The 16094-nt window shown below is 39.5% G+C and overlaps 2 long non-coding RNA genes across 2 annotated transcripts; both read right to left on the reverse strand.

Annotated features, from left to right (window-relative positions):
- Nucleotides 1-840: 840 nt before the first annotated feature.
- Nucleotides 841-9631, reverse strand: LOC137477612 (uncharacterized). The gene is made up of 3 exons (XR_011001093.1): nucleotides 9202-9631; nucleotides 6917-7037; nucleotides 841-955 (listed from the first exon to the last, which is right to left on the reverse strand). It is a non-coding gene; the product is annotated as an uncharacterized lncRNA (long non-coding RNA).
- Nucleotides 9632-10737: 1106 nt separating this feature from the next.
- On the reverse strand, nucleotides 10738-16094 carry LOC137477186 (uncharacterized). Its single transcript, XR_011000868.1, has 3 exons — nucleotides 16007-16094; nucleotides 15663-15799; nucleotides 10738-10856 (listed from the first exon to the last, which is right to left on the reverse strand). It is a non-coding gene; the product is annotated as an uncharacterized lncRNA (long non-coding RNA).

A 16094-nucleotide genomic window follows, 5' to 3' on the forward strand; every position in this document is an offset into this window, starting at 1 on the left:
ATACATGGGGGCTGAATGTATAAATGAAATGAGAAATTACAGAAGAATTCAAGTACTTTTGTCTGCTAGAAATACAGATGCTTTCTCATGCAGTCCTTTTGAGCTCAGCAGTCAGGAACAGAATAATTTCTGGTATTTACTTTTTCAGCTGCCTAAACAGTATTGTGTGATGCTGGGAATACAGAAAGCCCCAAGGTTGTTTAACACCAGTTATATTTGGTGACAGGTTTTGCAGTGCATTAGATTTCAGTTCTGGACTTCCCAATAGCTTTTGATCACATTGCATGGTACGATTACTTAATTACTTAATTTGGGGCCATACACAAAAACTCTGAGTGTATGTCTTGCAAGCTTTCCTTGAACTCAACATGTAGGAGTGAGACATTGACTGATGGTGCTCTGATGTGGAAATGTAGAGGCTATGCTTTAACTGGAAATTTCTGAAAATATTTAAATTACAAACAAACAAGCAAACAACATGAAAGCATTCTTATATTTTGCATTTTCATACGATTCACCAAGATCACTTACTGGTATGGCTGGGGCTGGATGGGTCAGCAGGAAAAAGTGGCCAAGAGCAGTGCTCTACCCGTCCTCAGCCCTTGATGGTGGAGCCAAGAGATTGGCATAGTACTGCCCCTTATGTTTAAGTATCTCTTTCTTTTGTTCTGAATTATTGAATATTTTACAGATGCATTTCATATCAATATTCCATGCCTGTGCTACTGGAGATGAAGTACTTGATAGACTCACCAGCCAAGTGCCCAAGGAGGACATGTTCCCTGCTTTGACAGGGCATCTTTGTGCCATGATTTTCAAGGGGCCACATATTTTTACTTGTATCTGTAGCACCTCAGATGAGTTTTGGAGAGAAGGTCCATAGCACTTTCTAAGGAGGGCTGGGACTCCCAAATTAATCTCTCTCTCTTTCTTCTTCCTAGTCACTTTTGAAAACCTAGAATTCAAGAACTGTGTGACACAGATTTTAGATGCCAGAACAGATTGTTAACCGTGAAACAGTGTGACAGTAATGGTATCCATTCAGCAGCTTTTCCATAGTCTCAGTCTTGAACAGGATCATTCTCAAAAAAAAATCACCCTCCCAGCTAGCTGTCAAAGCCGTATTTCTCCTCTCTCACCTCTTGCAAGTCCAATTGCAGGTAACAAAGCTAATTGCTTTACCACAGCAACTCAAGGCTGAGAATTGCACTCGCATCACCTTTACTCCTAAAAGGAATTTCTATGAGTCTTCCTAACTGGGTTTGAGCCAGTCCACACATTTATGCTCAGATCTGGATGGGACCTGAACTGGGACTATCCAATTCACAATTATGAATTGAGAACTGGGATGCATAACAGGTTGTATGTGGAACAAAAATACTTCGCCTCTCCAGTGACTTTTGTTTTGGGAACACAGGAAAAAGATAGGGAAAATGTTTTCTAAAGGAGCGGGGGCCCAAGCTCTGCAGAGAAAGTGCTGTGCCCTGGTCACATCCCATGGCAATGACTGCAGGGGCACTGCATGAATTTCTTTTATGCTTCCTATGGAAAAGAGGCAGAATGTGAACTGCAGAGCTTGAATTCGCTTTATACTAATGTAACAATTCAGAAATGCTAATTTTAATTAAAACTTCCTTTAGTATGCAGGAAATATGCTATACACCTAGGACTTAAGAGTTTTACTGCAATTTTTTTTTAATACCCTAAATTAAATACTTGGCAAGAGATGACAAAATGGGTATTTTGCATAGGCAATATTACCTTGGATTTAAAGGTTGGCAAACACAATTTTTGCTATTTGCCATTTTTAAAGACTTTACCACAATATATAAAAGAATAAACATTGATTAGTTATTTTCACCAGAGTTTTTGAAATATCTATGGGGACTGGGGGCAAAAAATAATCTGTTTAGAAAATTGTCACAGAGCCCCATAAAGCTCAGTATTGCAACTACTACTAAGATCACTGCAACTTTCTTAACAGCTGTCAGAAACATTTACAATTCCAATGATTAAAAGTTGCAAATATATTATAAACTTCACCAGATTATATTTTCCAATAATACAAACAGCCTTTGCAGTTAGGGGAACATGAAATTCAAAGGAGAGCTTTGATTACATCTAATCTGGAAAAGAAATGAAATCATAAGCATGCTTATTTCAACCAACAAGGAAATAAAGCAAAATAATACATCAAATCCCTGAATAATCAGTCACAATAGACCTTTAAATAACCCAACTTTCTACCATATTTTATTATTCTTTCCTAGTTTTATAGCATTATCTGCTATAGAAATGCAGGGAGATTTGTAAAACACTACAGCATTTAAGTCATTACATTTTATAGCTAATTTCTAATGTGGATTTGATTTTTTATGAGTGCAAAAAGAATCTAATTTGCATTAGTGACAGTAACTAGAGAAATTTAACACCTGGCACTGGTTGTACCAGAAATTGAATATTAGTTACTTGGGTGCTAAAAAGCACATTCATACCTTCAAGGGGGATTTTTCATTTATTTATGCTGTACTCTCATGTTTATCATTACAAAAGTGTTCTTGCATCATGGTGGAGGAAAACTCTCAGGAATGTAAAAATACCATGCCCTCGATAAAGGGAGTTTGCAGCAACAGCAGCAAAATGAATCATTTATACACTAAAGAATGTACAAACCCAGAAATAAATCTCCATTGAGATATAAAATTAGAACAGCAGCAATGTACAGACAATTCATTTCCATGAATGCTTTTTATTTATTTTTCCACAGATACTGCTGCTTTCTTGGAGCAATGTATTAGACCCAAATTATACCTCCATTTAAGGAGAGGAAAAAAAAACCCAACAAACTATAGCTGACATGAAAAAGAACCACATTTCCACATGAACAATCCACGTATTTATAAAGGGTGGAAAATTAGGAGCTGCAAAATAGGCAAAGCCGCTGTAAAATGATATGGGAAGTGACATTTTACATAGCCGGCTACAATTAACACATTGATGGCATTTTGCTGGGCTCCTTGCAGTGATAATGCTGTTGTCAAATGTGTTTAGTGCACCAAATCTCCTGGAGCCTTCAGCTAGGCAGCAAGCTTTTGACAGATTGAAGGTTCGGAGATAGGCTATCATGACAGATGGAAACTGGCACCGATGTTCAGCTTTCGCCGATCACAGGGGACCTGCCCCCCTTATTCTTCAGGGCTCAGCTCTGCAACCTTCCCCCTTCTGATGAAAGCAGGGGATGGCATTGTTAAATAGTGCATCTGTGTGAGTTAGACTACTCTGATGAAAGCATAAGGCAGACGCTCTGTGAAGCAAAAGACAGCCTCTGCTCTAACTGCATTTTAGATAGACTTGGGGAGGACTCCAGGGAGCTGGGATAAAACTTTGGTAAATTTCAGACAAAAAGTAAAAGCCCACGCTAACCATTAAATGGTGCTTCTTATAGATCTGTATTCATGGGCTGGAGGAATCCATACATACGAGCAACCAGGAGCTATTGTGCAAGACTCCATAGCAGCCTCTTCATTACTGTTTGGATCATTTAATGAAATTGGTCTCTAAGAACCCCATCCAGACAGCAGATCCAAAAAGAACAGAGATCCACATAAAGGGAGGCTCTGAGAACAAGTCTGCTTTGCTGTGAGCATCCAGCTTGTTCAGAGGCTAATTAAATTATTAGGAGAGGCTGTTCTTGCAACTGGTCTTGGTTCTTGGATGCAATGTTAAAACCAGGGTGGGAGCTTGTGTTATTGAGCTTTACACAGCTGGGCATAAACAGGCAGATAATACAGTTAATTAACCTTTCACCCCTCAACACCTTTGGAAGAAAGGCATTTGTTATTTTTTTTAATCAGCCTCAGGATATTTTCAAGGCACTTGTTCTGGCTATATTTGCTTCTTTCTATCCCTGACAAATTCCTGTTTGATTTTTTTAAACTGGGCTGTAGAGCTTTCTTTTTGCTGTCTTAATCTTCAATTCCACTCTCACTGATATAGTATTTGGAGCAGCACACTGCAGCCCATTTGAGGTATGATAATCAGCTGATTAGCTAGTGAAGTCGTTTTCCCTGAGGCTCTTTTGTGTGCAAAATCCTCACACTCAATTGACATGTGGACATCATAAAGCTGATGAAATGCAATTGTAATGAACAAGAGGGAAAGGCATCTGCAGCAGTCTAAATGAAAGACCCTTCCCTTTCGACATGCTAATTCAGAAAATCTGCTCTTAGCTTGTACTCCCTCTGGATCCCAATGGATGCCAGTCTCCATGAATGCATATTCAAAACAGCATATTAGCCTCAGTAGCAAGTGAAATTTGAGCCTGGATGGACCAATTCTAGTTTCAAGACAGATTATGCTGCATCAAACGTAGTAATGATTTGACAGTTCATTTGTGACGAGAGTCCTACAGTCAAGGTTTAATGCACAGACAGGCGCAGGTGTGCAGCCAGAACCAACAAAATCCAAAGGCTGCCAGTTAGGAAGCCTCATGCATGTGGAAAGGTGAAACATATTTAAGAAATTAACACTATCTTCTTTAAAGCATCTTGTAGCAATGATTCTACAGCCAGACCTTCCTTGTAAGTCCATTGAGCCCCAGTGCAGAGGGACTGGGAAGGACAGCCCAATATAGCACAGTTGCTGTACATTAGTGCCAGGATGGGACAAATTAGAAAACAACATCAGAGGATGGATTGCTTTCTTAACCATGCTCTGGATAAATAACTATGTGTGCCTTCTGCTTATTTAGGCAAGCTCTGTCCCTGGAGAAGGTGTGGGGATGCAAACTGCTGGGACCAAGCAGGCACACACAGTGTGGGCTAAGCTCTGCCAGGCACTGTGCCCGTGTGTATGCTGGATACAGTTTTTCAGTTCTTCCCCAGTTCTTGCTCCATTTTGGGCTCCTCTGCCTCAAAATGCTCTAAATTGTTAATTGCTTTTACTACACCACACACATTATAAGAGTTTTTCCTATTCCTTTGTGGTTTTTAAAACAGGGAGAGAAATTCTAACATGCATATTCCTGTTACATAAGTGTGTGTATGTATATATACATATATATGTATTTTTTAAACAACACTTGTCTTGAGAGATCATAAATTCTTGAAAAAATATAAAACTAAATTTTATGAGTTGAAAATAATTTCAATATGACATTAAATTCATACATATACAGCCTTTGATACACAGATGTTTAAATACTAGTTAGCTGACATGTTCTGGTAGCCAGAAACTCCATCTAAGCTCAGGAAGAGTCATTGCTTGACAGGACCTTCATATCAACCCAGTGAAATTTGTGCCATCAGGCAGGAAAACAAGCCTCAAGGAGTCTGCCCTCACTTCTTTTCCTCTGTGGTGGCCAGGCATTCAATATGCAGGTACAAGGGAGTGGGGGGTGGATGGGGTGTGTGCACCACATTTCCCTTCAGTAAATTTGATCTAAATCCAATGCATATTAGGCATAACTCACTACTGGTGTGAGAAGTTACCTACAACAGAGTTGAAAAGCACACAATCCCCAGCAATATTTCCCTTGCTGATGTTCAGTCCATATTATTGTGATTATACTGTGCTTACTTCAAGTTAAAATACATCTTCTATTTGCAGGGACATTTCCTATAAAGATTTAATTTGCAATTCCGTGTCTTAGGGTTTTCCACACAACTGTTCACCAGGACACAATTTAAAGGAACCATAAAACCTCCTTTAATTACAAGAGTTCCTACTTTTTCAGTGTGTAGTGTGACTCTTTCAGCAGCACAAAAGAAATCTCACCATACCCTCTAAATAAGTATGGGTGGTAATGGCTGCCATTTAAATACCAGCCTCCTAAAAAGCCAAAGGACAGATCTTTACTCTGGCAATGCTGAACGGATGGAACGCTGGTATCCTTTACATTCTTTTTTTCTACTCCAAGCTGGCTTGGGGGGAATGTGAGGAACAAGTTTTAACATCTTCACAGTTTTACTTGCCTTTTTTTTACCTTCAGAAGAGGAAAAATGTGCTGGGAGGTACAGCAAGGAAGGTATCTTAAAATGGCACAGCTCCTGCCATGGATCTACTGAGGACAGCTCTTCATCTTGCCAGAAGCTGTGGAAAGCAGGGTGATTTCTCTCAGCTGGCCTCCAGTTGCCTTGGCTGGTTTTATTATGACCAGCTGGCTGATACCAAGGCACCAGCACACTCATCTCTAAGCACTGCACTCCTCGTGAGCCAAATGATCTAGTAGCTGCCTTCATTGTATTACAAGGTAGCAAAACTACCAGAAAGTGGATTTGGGAGAAATCCCCCCGGGTGAGAAGTCTGGATTTGGGAACATTCTAGCCCCACACTGCAGGAATTGATCCTTATTGATTGGTCCCCAAAGTAATGCATCTGAGCCAGTTTCCTCTCTTGTGAGAAGGGCTGTGCCAGGGATTTAACCATGTTGTTTTAAAACCTAATTAGCCAAAGAGCCCACCAAAACATGTACAGATGCCATTTTGTGATGGCACACACATGCCCTGCATGGAAGAGCAACATTATCAGAGGATGTGGCTTACAAGGTACTTGTGTAAAATATAAATGAAGTAACAGATTAATTTGTGTAGCTTCAGTTTACTTGCGAGCCTCCCCAAAACAGGGATATTATAAAGTCTTTACAGAATGAAGAATTAGGGACCAAGAGTTATTGCAAAGACTAACAAGATAAATATCATAGATGTTATTCAGACATACAAACATTGTAAGTATACATACAGTACCAGCATATTTAAAATTTTCCTCTCACCCACCAACTCAGTAGGTACTTTTTTGTAATAGTCATGGCTCGAATATTATGTAGTCACTATCCATAATGTATTTTGAGGGCTGGAGAAGGTAAGGGAAGCAAAAAACCTGCAGAATCACATTAAGTTTCTCATTTAGTTCTACTTACATATTCATGAATTCATCAGCACCAGTGGTTTGAGATCTTGCAGCTCCTTATCTCCTGGTTTCTGCCATGTGTGCTTAGTGAGGCTTAGAAAGTGGACTTTTATTTTCTCCTTCACAACAGTCTGGAAGAGTTATATGGAATCATATATGAAAATCAGTATCATTCTAAACATCAAACGTTGGTAAGTTGATAAATGACATTCCTACTATACGTCACAAGCTGGTTCATATTTTGTACCTTCTTCAAATCTGCTCAAGTAGAGTGTAAACCAGTGTCACTTCTAACACATTACAGTAAGAATACCTAGTTTTTGCTGCCTGTTGCTTCAGAAGCATCAGATTAAAAAGATGTTTAACAGAGGGGTTTTTCCTTTTTTTTCCTCCATTGAATGCTTCAAATTAGTTTGGCAATCTTTAAAAGGTTAATGAGTACTGTCTGCTACAGAATGCCAAACTGATTTAATTCAGAAAATGAGAAAACATTCCTAAAATATAATCAGCTGTCACTCTAGGAAATGACATACAACAAGATAAAGGTGTTTTACATTTCATTACCTAAGCAGAACTGCTGAGAGGTCAAGAGAAAACATCAGGAGGTTCCTGTACAAAATGCATCTCTCCAAAATTGTTTCTATTTGGAAAAGCAAACAGTATCATTCAATGCCCTGGTTTCTTTCCCTCCAGGCTGTCACTCAATGTTCCATTGAGTGGCAGATTTTGTGCATCCCAGTCCTCCTCCAGAATCTTAGGATGATCTGAGCACAGGACAGCTGGACATGGCACAGGAGCTCAGCAGTTTCAGAACTTCCTTCTTGTCTTTGGGGATGCCTTCTTGGGGATAGAGGAAGTCACCTTGTCCTTCCCAAAAGAGCAGAGAAAAAAGAGATTGGGTGTGTGGGTGAGGGCAGTAAGAGAAGGCAGCACTTCTTTGCTCTGTGCAGACCACACACCCAGGAGCAATCCACAGCCAACAGCTTTTTGTCATGGACCCATGGACAATAGAGCTTCAGAGGCCTTTCACTCCTCCTTATGAACATCTGCTGCAGGCCAGTTTGGCAGGCCCACATTCTACAGTTTTGGCAAATCTTGGGAAGAGTTGTAAAAATTATATCATTTTACCTGAGTTGAAATGCCAAGCAATTTTAAATTGTTGATGGAATTAAGAAAACAGCTTCAAATAGTAGGATCTCAGAATAAATGCAATGGCCTTACAGATCTTCAGACAGTACAATTTCCTGCGATCCTGAGTTCTTGTGACAGAAGTGAGCTCTAAGCGGGCTGCCAGATCCTGCCCCTGTACATAGCACTTTCCTGCCACTCTTTGCACAGCATCTCTGCACCACTAAAACCTTTAGTAGCGATACCTGACAAAGAAGTCTTTTCACCTACAAGCAGCAAAGATACATAATTTTTATTTCTTTTATAGAGTAGAATTTTTTTAAAAATCCATCTTGAGTAGCCTGCGAAAGGCTGCTGGACATCCAGAGCATGGTCCAGTTTTGCTGCTTTCCCAGCTCCATTTTTCTCCAGTGCCCAGCTCCACAAAATGCCCAGGAACGACCCACAGAACTTTCCTGAAGTAATATGCAAGCAAACCATTGATAGGTGCAAGTTACTTGCTGATGCTGTTAGAATATGATACAATGTGCTTACAGCACTTCCCTTCTGATCACTTTAGCCCTGCACTGCACCCCATAGGCAAAGGAATATCCATAACCAAGACCAGCATTTATTACAAAAAATTTAATCCACTAACACCACCATTTTTTTTCTTCCCAGGTGTACTTAGTGAGCCTCACTTTCTGTCAGCAGAAGGAGTCCTTCTTGCTTCATCTCCAGATTTGCAGAAGTACAATGTGTTCCTGCTTGCTGGCAGGCATAAACCACCTTCCATACATTCTGAATGTACAAAGAATGCTGTAAAGTTTAAATTGGGCTATCTGTAATTAGCTATGTTTTTAAAAGTTTGTGGGCAATTTCAGAACAGAGCTCTACCATATTAACAGTTTCACAAGGAGGAAGCAGAATTTAAACAGAGGAAACAAACACAAAAACATTCTTTATTTGATGGCAATGAAATTCATTTTAAAAAAGGGGGATTGCAGTAAACTGATTTTTTTGCATGGCAGCTTCCTATAGACAATATTTAATTAACTACTCAATTAATTAAATTGACAAAAACACAAGTAAATTATAATTCTTGGTAAAAAATGTCACCTAAAAGGCCATTAACTCAATTTTTATCACATTTGGAGTTGATGTAAGTCTAATGATTTTTTAGTTTACCTGCAGTAATGATGGTTTCCTTAATGGTCTTTTATTTAATAGCGTACAGGGAGGAGCAACACCAGATTCCTAGAATTTGAAGATAAACATAGAAAAGTTACTTGCCACTAACTGAGAAGTTTTCCTCCTGCCAGCCCAATGTAAGGAATTACTACAAGCAAGCATTTTTATTCTGTGTCTTTACAGAGAAGTTCTGGTATTGGTTATATTTCCAGTGCTTTCCACAGACACATGGGAAAAGAAAGCATTATTAGGTTTTACAGTCCACTTTGAGAAAATTTGACAGAAAAGTATGAAGTAAAATTTAACAGAAGAGCAGCAAGTCTAATGGTTACTGGTGTGTTTCTTATGCTCATTAAATAATATAGAGGACCAAAGACAGGAAAATAATAAATTTCCCAGCCCACCTAAGTCCAAGCATCTTTTGGGGATTTTTCTCATCACTTCAGAAACAAAGACAAGAAGGGTGGTAGCAAGAGGAACAGGGACAAAACAAAAACAATAAAACACTGCTTGTCTCCTAGCTCCTGCGAGCTTTGCTCAAGGACTATCCTATACCTGAGTAAAGCTTGAGAGTCACATCCCAAGCACCTCCGAGTCCTGCCAGGGTGCTGGACAGGCTGCAATGTCTTTGGAAGGTTTGGGAGCAAGACGCCGCAGTTCCATCTCTGCCTGGGAAGCCCAAAACACAGCCTGGACCTGGCACACTTTTCCTACTTTCCCTTCCTTCTATAGAGACTTTGAGTTGTAAGCTTAGGAGCAGACTGCAAACTCTCTGGGACAAGCAGGAGGTGTGGTTTAAAGGCATGGTTCTGCAGCAATATAAAGGAGTGCTTATTACTAATAACAATATTTAGGAGATTTTGCTTCAATAGTATGCTGGCTACAAATAATAACTCTCTAATTAGTCAGCCAGTACTTTGTTCAGAATCAGCAATGACAGCTCCACATCACCTCTCTCTCTGCCAGTGCAGTGGGTGCACAGGACAGTGGCTGTGGTGAAATACAGCAATACCCACAGCTACCACACATCCCCACGTCTGGCAATCAATAGAAAGGACCCTGTCTTTTTACGTTCTATCACCTCTTTAATGTCTTTATTGATACAGTACTTAAAGTTTGCCATTAGCTCGTACATATTCCTACATCCCTTCTCTTCTGCAGTTTAGAGCAGCATACAAACAGTAAGAAACAAAATGTATTACTCTTCTAAACAGGCAGGAAGGTTTAAAGATTACTGTGTGGCATGGTTTGATATAAATCTGTTGATTGTCTGTGTGCAGTACTTCAGATCATGTGGAAACTGCACATTTTTATCAGGATTCTCACAGCTCTGACTGGACTTTAACTTCAATATTTACAATTGCTTATTTCAATGAAAACCAAGAATCAAAAAATTACCCATTCAGTGAGAAAAATGGCCTATAAATACAGGGTTACAACCAGCTCTCAGGACACCCCATTTCCCATCCCAAACTGTAGTGCCCCCCCAGGCTGCCTGCTCACCTCCCACAGTTCCAGGTTTACAGGCTCTCTCAACCTCCAGCCGAGCCCGTGTCTTCAGGGCCAAGGAGACACAAGTGGCACAGCTGCCCACCACTGACACAGCCATACAGCACCTTTCAAATCATCCTCCACAGACTTCCAGTGCTTCTCTGAAATTTAAATTGTAGGTTCACGAAACTGGATGCGGCTGAAAAAGGAAAATTAAAAATTGCTGGATATGCACTGTTTTGAACAAAAATTATTTGCTTCTTCAGTCATATCTGGGAGTAACAGTAGCTACAGCTAATAAGGCAAAACAAAGCCATCCCAAGTAGTCCTGTGTGCATGCCACTGGCTGACAGTACATCGAGTGACCCTGCCTCAAATCAATGGCTGAGTGCTAAACTTCACTCCTCCATATGACAATGATATGTTATAAATAGGAAGATTCATCCCAGGTGTTCACTTACACACCCTTCTTCATTCAGATAATTGCTTCTCCCTTTTACTTAGCCTGGACAAAGCTCTTTTGTCTTGCCAAGACTTTAGAAGATTTTAGGGAGTTGTGTGGTTTTTACCATTTATCAGAGGTGGAGAGGTGAAAGCACTGCTTTGCTTGGAGAGAATCATTCACACAAGTGCTGGACCACAGGTGCTCCAGTAAACCCCATATATGACAGTAGTGAACTCTAATAATTAGATGAACACACTTAACTGGGCTAAAAAGTGAATCTGCTTTTTGTTTCCCAGTAGAAATCATGAAATCAAGGAAGAACACTTCCCCTCAATTCACCCCAAACACACATAAACCTCAAGCTTATTTTGGTCTTCAAAGATAATTAAAGAACAGACAGTTCTGCCTAAAGCCTCAGCAAATTAATCACTGGCACAGAAGTTACTGATTGTGTAGTTTTCTGAGCATCTCTCCAATCTGAAAAATCAAAGGATGGTCTCTACTGTCTTGACTGCTCACCTTAAGTGAACCTCAAAATCAAACACCTCTGAACAGCACCTCTAATAAAGCAGTTGTACACTCTGCTGATGCTATTGCTGGTTTTGAATGGCTCCACGAAGACAAAAATAATGGGAAAAGCTTTCTATAGTTCTGTTTTTGACAAAATGAATGGCTAAAATGATGTCTTTTTATTCACTGACCTCAAATATCTTTTCGTAGTTCAGAATCATTGCACACTCTGCAGTGATTGATTTCACTAAGAGCAGTATTTTCACAAAGCACTTTAACTAATATGCTTTCCCTATTTCTCAGGACTACCCAGCATCAATTACCAGGTGGTAAAATGGCTGAGTCCATTCCTGGGTGAAGCACCCTAACACAGCTGATAACTTTGGGAAGCTATTGTATAGAAAAATCCCTGAAACCATCAACCTAGCGCACAGCAGCAGGCAGAGGCAAACATCAAGTGGCACTAGGAAGGGAAGACAGCAATAAGCACGAGGTGATATATTTTCTATAGAAGAAGATCTTTCATAGCTGTAACCTATGTGGAGCTCACCCAGGCCTGTTTGCAGAACTGGGCTGCCAGAAGTCAGTACTGCCTCGCTAAAGGTGCACCATAGGCCAACAAAGATGATATCAGGTCTCTAGAATCTCAGACATGGGGGGTTGAGTTATTCTACCTAGAAAATAACAGCCACAGGTGCAACCTAAAAGGCATTTTAACATTTTTGGGAAGGCTCTGATAACTTTCTTAGGGATACTTTGATCGTAGTGGCAAGACACTCACAAAGAGAGAAGTGCAAACAAAAATATGGAATTAAAGAAGAATTCAGCAAATAGAACTATTTCATGCATAGATAATAAAATATAGAGGCAGTGTTCATTCCCACTGAAGTCAATGTGTAATTATCATTGACCTGAATGAGGTAGAGCTGTCCTGCAGTAAATTCCCAAGATGAACAAAAACTTATTGCACAGCAATTAAAATGTTTTCCTCAGCTATTAATTTCCAAGCAAAAGCAGCAATGGAAAAGAGAAACAACCCAAAGAAATGGTTAAATTACAGTAGAAAGAACAGGTGACATTTCTTCTTTCTGCCTGGTAGATCACATACTGAAGAAAGTTTCTGGATCTGAGTTTTCCTCGACAGGCACAGAAAGCTGTATTTTTCACAGATGAAAAACAGATGTCTATAAACCAAGAGTTTACTGCTTTGTGTCCCTGTCTGTGCATTCAGAGATGGGGAAGAGGAATTGTTGAATGTTGCCACTTGGACAAGAAACCAAGGCCACAGGAGTGGGGATCTGCAAATCAGGTCACTGTTTAGGCTGATTTAGGCAGGAATGTGCCTGCCATTGAAACAAAGCAGCTGTGCTTCTCCTACCAGGAGCACATGTGGGGAGAGAAGGAGCTTTTGTGATCCCTCACCAAGGGAAGCTTTGGGCAACCATCAATCCTGCCTGAAGCAGGGGAGAAGCAAGTTCATCCAGCACACTGCAGGAATGGAAATGCTTCCCAGAGCTGTGATGGAAATGCTGGACAAGCAGCTAAATTTCTTCCCAGAAACTGCTCTGGTGACAACGCAATACCTCCTGGCTCCCTTCAGCCCACCTCTTGCAATAAATGTCAGCCTGCAGCCGTATTGGGCATAATTAGCCGATGATAATAAATTACCCACATTTTCAGGAAAATATTAGAGACCATCATTATTTGGAATAGAGCTGCATTCAGCTGCACAACCCTACCTAATATGATGGATGGAGTAGTCATAGCACTGAATACATTTATCTAGAATGAAGTGATTATTTCGAAGATGAACACAGTCAGATATAAGTGCATATGAATCATGTACTACTGCACACTGGAGAGTATCAGAGTAGCAGGGGTTGTAGGTCAGCTGACCAGCCCATAGCTTTTAGTTCGTAGATTATTTCACACATATACCCCAGGATTTTAAAGCTCAGTCTCAAAATCCCTCTGAATTTAAAAATGATTCCGTGTTTTCTCTTGGAAAAAAAAAAAAAAATATGGGAAGAGAAGGGATTTTTTTCTTCTACCTTAGAGACAATCTTGGGAGTTATTTGACTGCACTGCCTGCCCACAGATATTGCCCAAAATACCCCAGGCAAGCATAATGTTAAAATAACTTTGCTAACACCTATTTAGTCTAAAAAAAAAAAAAAAAAGTAAAAACTTAAGGACTTGTAAGAACTCACTCATGTCCAAGTGACTGCAGGACAAAACAGAAGTCATTACAGTAGAAGAGTCTTATTGGCACTACAGCAAAACCATGATTTCATTTTTGACACATTTTATTTCCCAACAATATTTCTTTGCTATTTTCCAGTCATTTTAGTCAAGTGAAAAAAATCATCCAGGATCATGGACAAGGCTCACAACTCTGTTGTGCAGCAGTACCCTGGCACTGGCAACATCTTGAGGTTTTTTCCCATCTTTTGATAGTTGGCATACCTGTGCAGGAAGATAGGCTCCCTGCTCAGAGCCTAGGGTCTGCAAAGGACTCTGAACAAAGTTAAATGCTTTGAACAGAGTACTGGAATATGCAGCTATAAGTAGATTTACCTTTCAAAATGTTGTAGCATAAATATAATTTTTGCACTTTCCTCTGAATTATGAGCATACTTGTTTTATGCATTTGGAACAACAAATGGACACTTCAGGCAAAGGAACCATAACTTGTAACTCAAGCAAAAACATCGTTCAATGAAATTTCTGTTGTATTCCATGTTACCATCATCATCATCACTGGAAGAGATGGTGGTTTTCCTCCCCTCAATCTGTCCCAATTACAAAAGAATTTTGCCAGCAGAATCCACGCCTAGATTTCTGCAAACACAGGTGTTATAGTCAGTTTGTGGGAAAGCTTGTTTACCAGCAGTACTAACCATGCAATATCTCCAATTGTGAAAAACTAATAAATTTACCTCTTTGTGACTCAGAATAGTGAAAGCAACTGTTTGGATAAGAAAACCAAAATAATTTTTTTAAAAGCTGAAGTTATCTGCTGTTAGACATATTTAAGATGAGTTACCACTACACATGTGGCTGCTTTTTTTATTTTAGATTTATTGTATTTCTTGATAGGTGATCTGTTAAAGTTATTTATTACAACAGGCATCCAGCCTAACATCTAAATGCCTTGCTCATTGTAAATCAGAATTTTAGGCTAGTTTCTGAACATGGTGCTATTCATATCCTTGAGCCAAGTCATATCCAGTGAAAACAATATTATAATTTCATAAGACTTGATGCAGAGGAATATTTATTTGGATATAAAATAAGTGTTTTTTATAAGAAATTAATTCTAACTTTTTTTTGAGATTTCTCAGAAATAGTTAATTATTTTAAACCATGGAGCTATTTAAAGGTAGGAATCAATACTACTCCCAAATTGCAAATATTGAATATTTCAAATCTACAACAAATTCAGAGATGGTTAAACATTTTAGGATAATCTGAATATTTATTTTCATATGTTTAATACATTTAGGAAGAACTGAGGCACCTGAAGCTCTTTAATAATGCTTGCTGAAAGTGGTGTGCCTGTAAAATAATAAAGCAGTGTGACCTATGTGGGAAAAAAATTTTTAATTGAGTGAACAGGGAGGAGCCTTTTATGGCTCAGTCCATATTCAAGAGCAGCAATGCTTGAAGGAAACACTCATATTGCATCTAATTTTTCAGCCTTTACAGAACAGCCTGTTACTTTTCCTTTGGATGGAAAGCTGGTACCAAGAGCTGAGTAAGGCTCTTGCTCTCTTGCACTGAGCTGTCTACACAAAGCCCTAATGCATTGCTTCAGAGTTAGTGTTGAACCCTGAAAGGGCACTGCCACGGCATCTCTGATGCTAACAGGGAGAAAAATTCCCTCTCCTCTTTTTCTCCTGTGAGAGCAGGGTCTCTTCAGCTCTCCTCTCTTTCACCAGCTGACGACAAAGAACTTGTCTCCAACTTGAATGGATATTTAATCTGTTTTGTTAGTGCTTTGGGTTCTCACCTGCACATGGTCATAAAAGAAGAGATTTCCAGATATCTTTACTCTTGCAGTGGAGGTATTTCACTCAGTTTGTCTGTTCACATGAAGAAGGCAAAAAAGGATACTTTTCCATAATCAAGCTTGTTTCCTCATAATTCCTGGTCAGTTGAGAAGAAAGCTTCAAGACTAAGGGGTTGAAGAACAGGACAGAAAAAAACAACAGAATAAGAACGAGAAAATAGTGAAGTTTTTGTTTCCCATTTGGTTCTTTTATATACTTCATTTGTCTTTTGCTATAAAATTGGTATTTTCAGGTAGCTGATCATGCCCCAGCCTAGGTGAAAATTAATATTGAAACATCTTACTCCTTCAGAAACAGGCTGCTCCAGCATGGGTCCCCCACCAGGTCAGTAAATCTTGCCAGTAAATCTGCTCCTGTGTTGGCTGTTCTCT

The sequence above is a fragment of the Anomalospiza imberbis genome, chromosome 7 (genome assembly GCF_031753505.1).
Source record: "Anomalospiza imberbis isolate Cuckoo-Finch-1a 21T00152 chromosome 7, ASM3175350v1, whole genome shotgun sequence".
Lineage (NCBI taxonomy): Eukaryota > Metazoa > Chordata > Aves > Passeriformes > Viduidae > Anomalospiza > Anomalospiza imberbis.